This window comes from Dromaius novaehollandiae, chromosome 12 (assembly GCF_036370855.1).
Source record: "Dromaius novaehollandiae isolate bDroNov1 chromosome 12, bDroNov1.hap1, whole genome shotgun sequence".
NCBI classification, from domain to species: Eukaryota; Metazoa; Chordata; class Aves; order Casuariiformes; family Dromaiidae; genus Dromaius; species Dromaius novaehollandiae.
In genome coordinates, this window is record NC_088109.1 from 10,266,639 (window position 1) to 10,279,732 (window position 13,094).

At 37.8% G+C, this 13,094-nt stretch overlaps 1 long non-coding RNA gene across 10 annotated transcripts in view; it reads left to right on the top strand.

The window, feature by feature from the left end:
- Positions 1-7: 7 nt before the first annotated feature.
- LOC135329685 (uncharacterized) overlaps positions 8-13,094 on the top strand; it is a 121,543-nt gene continuing 108,456 nt past the window's right edge. For 9 of the 10 annotated variants that reach the window (XR_010391239.1, XR_010391238.1, XR_010391245.1 and 6 more), the window contains exons 1-3: positions 8-114; positions 6,967-7,147; positions 9,298-9,418. This is a non-coding gene — a long non-coding RNA (uncharacterized LOC135329685). The remainder of the gene's footprint in view (positions 115-6,966; positions 7,148-9,297; positions 9,419-13,094) is intronic. The other variant, XR_010391242.1, reaches the window with a different exon arrangement.

Below are 13,094 nucleotides of genomic sequence, written 5' to 3' on the forward strand. Positions count from 1 at the left end.
CGGTTTGTGTGGGCGGGTGGGTGGCGGGGAGCGGTGGCGGTTTACGCGCTTGAACTCTCCGCACGAATTTCGCCCTTGGCTGCCTCGAAAGTCTCGGCCGGGGCGTTTCGCAAGGTGGGTGCTGCGCGGCGGGGAAAGTCCGCCGCTCCTCGCTGCCGCCCCGGCTGGCCGCTCCCTGAGGCGCCGCGCGACCCCCGCTCCCACCGCCCCGGCGGCCGTTGGGGCGGGGCCCGGCGCGCGGCGGCGCTGAGGCGAGCTGCCCCGCGGCCGCGCTGTAACGGCCGTCGCCGCGGTGCGCCGGGAGCGCCGTTGCTGAGGGGAAACGTGCGCGACAGCGTTGTCAGCGCCACTGCGAAACTTGCCCCCCCCCCCCCCCCCCCCCAGGAAACGTTAGGTGAATGGGGAAACGGCGGGGTATTTCGCATACGCTGTGGCATGAGCAGCCTCCCTCTCTGTAATAGCACAGATACCTCTCTGTTCAGGATGGATCTCTCTGTCTTTTAGCGATTACTCCAACGCTTTATTTCCTAATTCTGGGGACACAGTGGCGAAAAGCTGTGTTTGCAAGTGCGGCTGGGGGTTGCAATTTAAAATCTTCCATTTGGATCCCTGTCTGTGTAGCGTGTTTGTAGAGGAATAAGCAAATAATAAAAGGAGTTGTCCGGCTGTGTCAGTCTCTATCGGTAACTCGTTATCTGGGCGTGCTGTGTTTGCTGGTCGCTGCTGATAAATGAGTTAAATAATATTTCTTAACAGTATTCTACAGGATGGCCAAAGATGCTTGGGAGGCTGCAGGACCTTGGTACCTGCTATATAACTTTTCTGTTGGCTTTGTCCTCTAAAGATCTTAAAGGCCTATTCGGTGCAGGCTAAACCGGATTCAGAGGTGGCTCTTTGGGGGAAGATGGCCCATGAAGGTCCATGCGCAATGCCAGTGTTCAGCTGAGAGCCGGCACGGCTGCTCCCCTGGGCTGCTGGGTTTCCCCTTCGGAGCATTCGTGGTAGAATAGTGAAGATATAATGAAGACTAATCAAGATAATTATCTCAAAACAGAGAATTCGCACTTTCTCTAGAGGCCTTGTGATGACATTTTTCTTCATCTTCATTATTGGTCGTAGATGCTGATTATTTTCCCGAGGTCTTCCTTATAGCTCTGTTGTGAATATGCTGGATGATTAATGCTTATCTGAGACTTTCATAATTGTTAGTTAATGTTCTTGCTCTTGGATAAGCAGAAAAATAATGGATGGTAACTAGATGTTTGGTTATAATGAAGCACCGAATTGTAAACTTCTGAACAATTATTCATTAATGGCAACAAGTAATTGTCCTCTGTGGAACAATAAGTAAATGTGTCGTCAATAGATGAGCAGTTTTAACTGGCCTTTAGTCTATGTGGTGATTAACAATGCTTGAAATCAAGCCAATGGGTGTTTGCAGGATGTGTAACGTGTTCAGGTATTTTAGTATACTTTCAAAGCTTCTAGTAAGTAAATAAAAAACAATAGAAAATGTATAGTCAGTGTGCATTAAAATATTCACGAATGTGTGCTCAATACATTTTCAAGAACTGTTCTCTTTATTTTTAAGCCTGGGTATTTTTGAGCTAGGATTGTGTAGCACAGATTCTGGTGAGGTCCTGCTCCCAGCTAGAGCTCTTAAGCACTACGGTGACACTAATAATGATCCATAATTGTGATCAGTTTCCTACAGCAAAATGAAATCAACTGAATTTGTTGATTCCAGCAATATCTGAAGAGTTCTGCCCGTAAAATACAGGTAAAACAAAAACCTGAAACTGTACGTGGCTGAATTACAGCCTCACGGGAAAGACTCTCAAGCACTGATCTCACTGTTTGGGATCCCATGGTGACTAGTGTTTTGTGTTTTTTGTTAGAGGAATGTGGGAGGATGGGATGTTTTCTAATATATGCATCGCTACAGTTGACTTGTTCTATGTGGAAAAGACAGTAGAAAGTAATGCAATACATAGAGTAGCAGGGCAAAGGTCGGAGAAATTTATAGGAAAAATATCTGTTGTTTGTGCCACAGTATATTTGGATTATGTATTTGTGAAAACAGCCCTTAAATCTGCATGGATGACAATAATTTGTTTAAACAGTACTTGTGTAAATCAGTTACAGGAACATGAAAGGTACTGATTTGTGTTGTCTGTAATGTCAGTGTTCACATAAAACTAAGCTATTCAGCTTACATTCAGCACTTGTGATTTTTATCTCATTCTGGGATTCTTTTTTTCCCTATGGACTTACATCCTGTTGTTTGGGCATTCAGTGGTGTCTTTAAAAGCTGGTTTAAGACTTTAGAAAAATACTTTCTGTTAATTCCATTTTCAGAGATTGATGACAAAATGTTTTATAGTGAAATTTGTAATATTTTACTACTGGGAAAAAATGCAAACATCCATGCTTGAACTTGTAGTTCAAAGACAAAAAAAAATTACTTTCTAAAAGCATAATTGATCTTCATGGTATGTCATAGAAAAAATGTTAATTCCTGGAAGTATGTTAAATGGTCACAGCCACAGGAAAAAGCAAACTAACAAGTATGTATGTTTCGTGGAAATAAAACCGAAGATAGTCCTGATTTATGCTTATCTATTTTCAAAAGAATTATGACCGCACAACTTTAGGATGTGAACCCATCTATTGTTCTTTTTTTCTGCTCTCTTCTGTTTTCATATGTTATCTTCAGTATCAGAAACTTAAACAAAAGCAGGACATTATCATTGTTACACAGGATATAAGCTACAGAAACTCTGACTGAAGTAGGCAGGAGTGAAAATTGTTTGCTTTATTAGCTATAGAGTTATGCTAGGCTTAGCGTGTGTTCAGGATTTTCTGTAACTTATTCTGCCCTCATCTTGCTGTATTTTCTTTTCTTGTAATTTGTGCTAATTTCTACTCCAGCTTCTACAAGAAAGTATCTTAGGCTATGAATAATTTGAGAAGGTTTTTGATTGTTAAATATTAACGTCCTGTTTAACACTAGCGAGCACCAACTGTTACGAGCATCTGTTACTGTTTAAACATGCAAAGCAGCAGTTATATGCGAGTCATTAATGAAGTGCTAGAATTCAGGCTGATGCTTCCCACTTGCTATGTTTCTATACTTAGCTAGTAAAAATTCAATACTAATTCCAGTGGAATATTTTACAGAGATTAATTTGGTATCTACAACCTCAAGCCACAAAAGAGTCGTAAGTCAGTCTTGAAAGTTATGATATCATGCCTGTTCTTCCCTTCCCACATTAGGTAAATCATAACTAAAAATTCTGACACTTTTTCTAGACACCCTTTCACTTTAAGCTTTTGTTATTGTGTGTAAGGGAAAATTCAAGGTTGAAAAGCCAAAGGTTAATCTACAAAGCTGTTGATGTCCGTGGAATGAAGATGCAAGTTCCACAGTTCACTGCTAGTAGAAATGATCAACAAGAATTCATTCACCCTGCTTTATTTGCCCAAATGCCATGTTTCCTGTGCCAAGGCTATAAAATGTAACTGGAAAGAAAACTGTATATCCTAGAAGTGCAATGTGTTCTTTCTATGCGTGGCATTTTTCCCATGACTTTTAAATAATGAATAATTGAACTATCCATTTCGACAGTTACGAATATTTTTGCAACATCTTGATAACGGCAAGAAAAATGCCATTGAAGCTAACTTTTGTGTGATTTAGTACAAGTCATATTTATAGGTATTAAAAATCAAAACTTTCAAACTTTCAGATTTTTCAAACTTAAAAAAAATTAAATCATTTTCGCTTCATTGTACAATCTACCAACTATAGAATTAAAATTATCCATAGTAAAGGCAGTTGAAATAGTATTAGAATTAGCTGCTCACATAGGCATCTCTTAACTTAAGAATTGTTCTCTGCCAGGGATCCTAGGAGTTTCTCTCTAGCTCTTCTGCATTCCTGCTTCCTCTTACCCAATGACTTTCCTTTGGTGAAGTGTTGGTTTAAAAAATGAAAAACTGCCACCAAAACCCATAACTCTATGAAGCAGGCAGCAGAGTAATTTCAGCAGTTAAGCAGGAGCAGATGTCTTGTGCAAAAGTCTGCCCGCGTTCCCTGCTTTGAACACCACAGAAATGGAGGAACTTCTTGCATCATTTAAAGGATTTCTCTTGCAGGTGTCTGCTCTGTCGTAGGCTTGTTATCTTACAGAAATTGGTAATGTTGCCTTAGCCTTGCCTTCTTATGGGTCATCCCTGCTGCCCCTGGGTCAGGGAACGAGTATCCGATTCTTTCCATCACTCTGTCCCATCGTTATCATCTGCATCTTTTTAGTTTCCTTCTGTCACTTTTTTCCAGTATTGCCATTACTAATTTTCTGTCACTCAGTGCCCTGCTGCACGTTTATTTTTCACTAAATAGTAAGCAACATAAATGGGAAAAAAAATCCCCTTTCTTACATTTAATAAACAGTTTTAATTTGAAACTACCTTTTATTTTAAGATTTTCTTATGTACCATATATAATAATGCCTACCAATATAAATAACTAAATAGACCATTTGAATGAATTAGTTTCAGGTTGAATAAAACTTCTTGCTCAAACTGAAAAATATTTTTGCTTTTTGGAGCTACTAATATATTAAAACAGAGTTCCGTAGTTCCACAGGTTATCTGAACCTACTGGTTTTTTGCAGTCACTTCTGAAATGTTGCTCAACACCATGATCTTATCTGTTGTTTCAGCTTAACATCAAAGCGCATTTGATTGATGATAGAATTTTCTTCGGAGGTTAAACTTTTTTCTTCTGTATTCCTCTAGGCAAGAAATGCCAAGAATATCAAGTCTCATCTTTCATACGTTTTCTGTAAGATTAAATGCAAGTTCTAAATGTTCAACAAGAAACAGCGTGAAAGAGAGCTAAAACTCTGTTACAGAATATTACTGGCAGTCTTCTAAAACATGAATTTGTTGTCATTGTTTAAAAAAGAAAAAAGTGGCAAAAACTGAGGTTTTAGCAGTCAGAGTAAGATTTTTTTTTTTTAACTGTTTGACTTTAAATTTAGTCTGTTAGGGTTTTGTCATTTGTCATGGACCCAATAGTCTAACTTAAAAACCAAAGTGGTGGGAGGGAATGACTTCCCTTTTTGAAAGGAGGAAAATCTGTGTAAAAGATCAGATCTGCAGGGAAGTAAAGCTGATCATCAGCACATTATTTTCATTTAATGACTGAGATATAAATGGCCTGGGATGAAGAAAGAGGAGAATTTAAAGCTCTTGGCAGATGGCTTAGGCTTTCAGTGATCTGTAGCGAGGTTGGTCTCAGGAAGAGAAGGTAATTCTACCCAGGCTGATAGGCTGCCAGATTCATCTCTGTTGACAAAAACATACAGCCCTATGTCCTGCTGAATTTGGTACTGAGCAGCTGCAGTGGCAGGGCACAAGCTAAGCAAGTAAGACATAAAAGAAGAGAAAATCATCCACCTTTGTCCTCCTTCTGTCTGTTCTGCGTGAAAAGAAACTGAACAGTTTTTCACACTGGCTTGAAGACCTCAAGAGAGGCCGATTCTTTTTGCACTAGAAGCAAAGTGGATGCTGCTGTGGCTATAGGTAGGGGCTACAATTGGGTTACTTCCATTCCCGTGTGGGACCCTGGCTTGAATCCATAGGTGGGCTACTGTGCCCAGGTTTTTTCCAACCTCTAAAATTGTTGTAATTTTTTTTTTAATCCCCATGTCCAGGTATGTTTTTATTTAGTACAGCTCAAATATATATTAAGTTAAGGTGGACATCTTAGAAAATAGGGCATTATTTGCAGACTCAAGGGTTTGAGTGAGAAGCTCAATCTACCTTTATTTGTTTACATTTTTTGTGCTGAAGCCCCAAAACACTGTTGTCCAAAAAGAGGAGAAAAAAGAAAAGAAAAAAAAAGCTGTGCAACTGCTGAGCTAGGACGACTGCTTGTCATGCTCTTTGCAGTCATCTTGTTGCTACTTTGTACTCCCTTTGTCCATTTGTTAGATGTGACCCCACTCGCCTATTTCTAGCTCAGGAATTTGCTTGAAAAACTTTTTGCAATAATTTCATAATAATGTCACTTTCTGAAGCTGAACTAATTAGTTGTTATGCCCTGCATTAAAACCCACACCAAGTGTGACCTACAAGCAAGCTCATGAAACAGGACTGGAATTGTGTCGCAAGTTCCTTTCTGACCAATACAGCACTGAGATTATGAAGATCTGCCAGTGTAAAACTGTTCCACTTTCTCAGCTCAGGAGCAGGACCTTGCTAAGACAAATAGGAATCAAAATAGGCTGATCATAGCTTTACATATACCTCTATCTGTCCATCAGTCTCTGGAATGCATTGGTTTTTTTACCTAGCATTGAAAAACTACAAACACTTTGAATTTCAGTATCGGTCTCCAATGCACCCAAGAAATTCTCTCACTCTGGAAATGACAGAATGAAGTATCTCACATTTATTCCCTTTCTTGTTTAGTTAGATGAAAATGATTTCTCTCAAGCTGCAGTCTCTGACATGACCGATAAAAATCAAATCAGACGGAATATAACCAAATAAAAGTCATAATTTGAGCATAAGTTTGTGTATATATGTGTGTGTGTATATATATATATATATAAATATATATAAATACATATACGAATATAAATTGGAGCCTCAGTGTGGATGTTAGTTTGCTGTCAAAGTGGCTGGTGGGGTCCTAAGGAGAATGAGAAAATCAACTGCAAAGGATAGTGCCAGAAACAGGCTATGAGTAAGTAAAAGGCAGCCTACTGCCTTTCAGCTTAACTGTCAAGGTTTACTAGTTTACAATAGTTTTTCTAAAACTGTTTTTCTGAGGGCATTATTGATGGTCTGTAGTTCTCCAGTTAACCTTCTGGCCAAATGAAATACATTTTCAGTGTAAGTTTAGTATGAAATGAATACATTGCCTTGCCAGCCTGAACATTTATATCCCTTTAGGAAGTGGGAATGCAACTTCTTTAATCTGCCTCAGTATGGAGGAACCGTCTCTGAGAGTAAGACTGCTTCCCTTTTGACACTGTCAAAGGGCCTTGCGGAAACCAGCAATGGCACCACCCTCTGTCTGCACTAGTGCATGTTTTAATTCAGATACCAGTGCGGGGGAAGTACAGATCATGTGGTAGGTTATCATTAATCTCCTGTAAGTACCCTTTCTGAATGTATAACACAGTGTTTACATTTATTGTTTTGACCTGACATTTCTTTCCTCCTCATATCCCTTTTCCCCAAATGACTTTTTTCCCCCTTTTCCCTTTTGTGCAGTTCATCACCATCATTGCTCTCAAAGCATTTTTAACTCCATGTTCATGCAAGCACAAAAGCAATATCATAGTAAAAATGGCAAAATTAATGTAAATACCATAAAAATCCAACTACTACTTTTTCTAATCATCTTAGTTGTTTGTATATAAACAGGATGCTTGTAGGCTGGAAGTGTCAATACTGGTATATCCTTAAAGATGATTGCTTTTATAAACCTACGTGCTTCTAAATTGATAGAGGCGTTCTCCCCAGGATTGATTGATGCATTAAATGACTTTGTGGCTCTGGATGCGTTATTGTAATGAATGCAGTCAGCACCTCCAAGGAGTCTATACATGTTCAGTAAAGCTTATGATTTATTAACAATGTGGTTGCCTGCAGTCATAAATACACGAGATAGTTATTATGTTATTGGCAACCATAGGCAGGACAGGGCTTGTAGGCAAAAGTAGTATCTTGGAAAAAATAGCCAAGCTTTTAGGCACTAAGCCTTCTTTCAGTTCAGAAACAAAAGCACTGGATATTAAAGCTAAATACAAGCCGGGGAAAACTCCTTGGAGTCTAGGTAGGACAGCATCTGTAAGACCATCCCGAAAAGAAAAGGTAGTTATCTAGGGAATAGAGGGGATATCAGTCTGCAGATGAAGAAAAGAATGAAAGCGGTGATAAGCTAATTATCTCCTAAGGCAGAGAGACATACAGGTAGCTTATAGCTAGTGGATGTGGGGAGAGTGAGAAATTATGATATATTATAAAACTTCAGAGTCCATTTTTCCCCAGCAGAATTATGAATTCTGGTTTCCAGATCCAGGACTGCACTTGTTAGAATATTTTATAGAGGATTGTCCACCTTCGGTGGAACATTTTTAGGTCTGCAATGAAAAATCTGAAAACTGCTGCTTTAGAGCTGCTAAGGCAGGCACTGGTACAAACAGACAATGGCTGTACACCTGTGACTGAGTGGACAATGGAAATGCTGAGGATATAATTTAGATGGTTTTTGCTTTAAAAGGATCACCATGGCATGAACTGGATAAAACAATCTGAGAAAGGTATTACAATCCCTGGTGTTCTGTAAACAGGCTAAAGGATCAAGTACTATGGCAAACCTTAAGATTGCAATGTTTTATTTGGAGAACCCACTGTCAGAGAAGCTTTGTGTTTAATATTCTGAGTTTAAACTATTTTTTATTGGTGATCAGCAAATACCATCTTGTTCTAGCCAGCATCAAAGAACTGACAGCCACAAAGATTTGTGTAACTAGTAAAGGAATTACTGAACATTTTCAATGTATTTGGTGCAATTATACAGGGAAGTTTCAAAATCAAACTGCATTTGGTACTCAAAGAGTAAGAATATTTTTAAGCAGTTGTTTCCTTCATTTATTGTAGTTTGGGAAGCGGAAGGTGGGGAATAGGGAAGTGACATCTAAAAGAATACAGTAAAAATGTCCCCTCAACTAAGTTAGTAAATAGGGATCTGGGAAAGGAAAAACAGTAGTACCATGCTTCCTTCAGACATTTCATGAAAGAGGGGTTTGAGCCTGGCATTTTGGGAGACCAAGAACAACACATTGGGAAGGTAGGGCTGTCTCTTTTCCATGACTTCATCTCTCCTGTTCTCAAATGGAAGCTCAGAGCCAGGGTAATACAAGCCAGAAAGACATCATCTTCGACTGGATGATCAGTGACACAGGCTGGTGTCATAGGGGGCAACCCTCCTTCACTGTGGGCTAAAACAATTTTAATTATTTCATACTGGCTGCAAGTTTTGAGCATGCGCATACACAATTACCAAGGTGATGCTTGATAACTTGTTCCTGTCTCTGAGCTGGGAATTCTGTCTTCCTAAAAATGTTTCACTCTTTTTAAGCGCACCTATTTGTTAGTAATTACTAACCTAAATAAATTCTTATCTATTAAACCCAGCTCCATTACAACTGTATTTATCTATCTAAGTATTAAGTCCTCAAGGCTGACTTTTCTTCATTTTTATTTTTGTGGCAGTTCCATTATATTGGATTCCCTGTAGAACCAGAAATGAAATATTTCATCCATGCTTACAATCTACCCCCAGCAAATATAAATGAGGATTCTCTATCAAAATCCACTTTGCTAACTACTCCAGGTAATTTATCAAGTATTCTCTGGTAATTGATACTACTGCTTTTGCATGCATGCTATTGCATAGATCTCCATAATAAGGTCAGAAATGGCTTCTGCTTTGAATGTGTTTTGAAGTCTTCATAGCAGTCTATAGATGCACAGTCATCAAAGCTCAGATTACTTACATGCAGGCAGTTCTTTAGTAGTGGGTTTTTTTAATGCATGTTTTGTTTCTGTATTTCCTCCTTAACATTCACCTTTTAGCAATAGAGAAATAGATTTTTTCAAAGGAAAAATATTTGCTCTGCTGGCAATTTAAAAATAATTTACACTTTTAGCTAGATAGCTTTTCAATGTAGCTTTTAATTAAAAAAACAAAACAAAACAGGAATATTACTATTTCTCTAAAATTGCAAGGCATCCTGGAAAGGTTAGAGGCACAATAAAGGAGAATGTGTTCTCCCGATCATTTTGCTTGATGACTATGGAATTGGTGATGGCTGAAGTTTCTCACTTAAAAAACACCTCCACACCAACACAAGCACTGGCACAGCTGGTGTTCTTAGTAATCAGAAGACAGTCGTATTCATTATGCCTCCCTTCAAGATTTAACTTCTAAGGTCAGGATCAGGGCATCGTTGCTGTTTAAGTAGTACTCTTTCATATGGATGACATTCTCCTCCCAGATGGGGTTAAATTAAATTTTGTTCAAAATAGTTGTAAACAGGTATGACCTATTTTGTTTATTGTTTAGACTTTGATTGTTGGGAGAGGGAGCGATAATAAGCAGAGCAGGCTGATAGCACGACACTTTTCTTTCAGTTTCATTCGATCTGCAGTTAAGATAAATGAATCACTTGTAAACCAGCTTCTATTGCCATCAGCAAGACCTCTGAGACTTTTTTTTTTTTTTTTTTTTTTTTTTAACCTGAATGCCTATTCATCACTATCACGTTTTAGGCAGTTGCCTATAAAGATTATGTAAGTGGAGTATGTTTTATATGCATATGTGTGTCTGAGAAGGAGGTAATAGAAGGATGGTAATAGAAAATAAAAGACTGATCACAGAGCAGGAGCTACATAGGCTATTACCTACTTCTAATTGTCCTTTCTAAAATATATTGTACATAAAGGATTCATTTATGGACGTTTTGATAGCCTTTAGTGAAAATGCACAGACTGTGCATTTGCTAAAATTTTAAATATCCATTTAAATTCCCTGGCTGTAATGTAACAACATACAACAAAAGTTGTATTGAAATGCCTAAGTGCAATGTATACATACTTGGAGTTATTTTCATAAAGACAGAAATCTAAGACTTCTAAAATACTGAAGGAGGAGAGTGGGCACTTTAGAGCCAGATCCAGCCCCTAGACATCATACTGGAGGAGGGGGTGGGGAGGAGGAGGGAAATCACTTCAGAAATATTTCACAAGATCATCTTTGCCTGCAAATTGAATAGGGTCAAAGACCTTCAAGTGAATCTTGTGCTATGCCATATTCATTGCTTTAAAACGGGAATTTTGAGAATTCTGCAGTTTAATTTAGGTAATGCCATACTGTCATCTGTGAATACGGGATTGACAAGTTTTCTGTGTTTCTCTGAGATGATTTATTCTACTTACTGGTGGGTACACTGTGACTTGACCAAAAGTACTTTTAATAGGCTAAACAAATTCCATGCAGATTTGGGCACGCAGAAGTGTCAGTAATATAAGTAACAGTATTTCTAAATCTGTTGGAGCTTTTATAGATCAGATATTTTCACCATGTATGTTTTCAAGCACTAGTGCCTGAATTCACACAACTGCAGTGTTGCTATTGTAACTAATACTTCTGACTTGTGCCTTAAAAATCACAAGTACTCTGTTAGATCATAAGGTGCCATCTGCAGGGGGTATGGTGCCTATCACAAGCACAATTATACCAGAAGTTGACATTTCATCCCTTACATAGTTATTAAAAATTTTACACTGAAACCCTTTCAAACCTCAGGAAGTTTGTGGAATCCAAACATAACTGTCTGTAAAATAGAGAAAGAATTAGAAGTGAATTCTACAAGCAAGCTGGGGCTGCAATATTTAGTACTCCTTTATGAGCGTCAAAAGTATTAAGTACTTCTTGGAAAAAAAATGTAGAAGCAAAGGTAACTTTCCGCTAAATGATAATACATCCAAAGCATACTCCTGTAAGTCCTCCTGCTGTACTAGCACAGCAGGAGGCATATTCTACCACTGTAGTCAAATCAGCAGAGCTGGCCAGCAAATACTAAGGATGAAGTCTAGAAGAATCATGGCTGTACTCTGCTGTTACAATATATTATTTGCCTTTTTGAGATGGTATTCTTTAATTTTTAAGGATATATTTAAAGAATATTATTATGTTCAGAGTGAGATTAATCAGTGAAACAGAAAACACGTAAGAAAACTTATAGTAACTGGCTAGGTGAGGTGTAACTAACATGAAACTCATCCTTAATTGCATTTCCTAAGATGTTCATCTTGTTTAATTAGAAAAGCATATGTAATGATAATATATGCCCGATCTATGATACTGGTGTTAAGAATAGCTGATAGTAGCTTTTTTTTTTTAATCTATTAATGCAATTTTAAATGAAAGTAAACATTATGTGCAATTTAACTTACTAATGACTCCTGTTGTAACAAATGTCTGACTTTTTTCTCCCCTCCACACTCTTCTTTGGGATTTCATTCCACAATCGGATAAATGAAACTAGAATTTCTGTGAGGATACTGGGGAGTGATGAAAACACTGATATTTTTATAGAAGTAAATAACATTTTTTATTTATTTTAAGCGAAAAGAGTAGTTTCTTGTATATATAGTCTAGGTATGTATACATATGTACATATATATGTATGTCTTGTATGTATGTAGATAGCTAACTTTTTATATCAAGTAAATAATTTTTAAAAATATACTGACAGTCTATGTGTTTGAGTGTATGATCTATGATTAAATTTCATCCTGAAAAGGGAAAATACTTTAAAAATGCCTACTTAAAAATAAATAACCTAAGTGTTTTTAGTGAAGAACTAAGTTATCATTTACAGAGTTTTGTAATGAGATTTAAAACTAGTTAAAAATGCTAGAGATACAGACAAGACAAAGCTATTAAGTTATGAATTTCATCTCTAGTCAAGATTTCTAAGACTGGCAGTAATATAAAACCAAGAACAGAAAGGTCTGTGTCCTTTCTCCACAATATATGGAGCCTCTAACTGCAGCTGAGTAACTATAACATTTTTTCCTCCTGTTACCTACTAAATCTATTACTAAACATTACATAATTTTGAAGTAAATTTCTGCTCAAATGAAACTGTTAGAAAGAATTAGTTGTGGCAATACCAGAACATAGTCCATCAAGTAATTTAAAAGTCTTGGGCTCTGCTCTGTAGAATTGTGAAGTTAACCGATGGGATCCTTGGGTGCAGTTAAGCAGCACTGTTTTCCCAACCTGACTTAAAGGCTGTTTCTGTGACTATGTCACTTTGTTGAATTACAGTGTGCATTTACAGTATGTTTGAGGTGGTGCTGTAAGAATGATGTAGCTTTGAAAGTGTAGCAATTTACCTCAGCCTTCAGTGTGTCCAGGTGTCAGCACCCACTGGTGTCAAGTTTTGAAATGTTTGCTGTAGAGAACCAGCTGTAGATCAACAAATCCTAACAAGATCTTT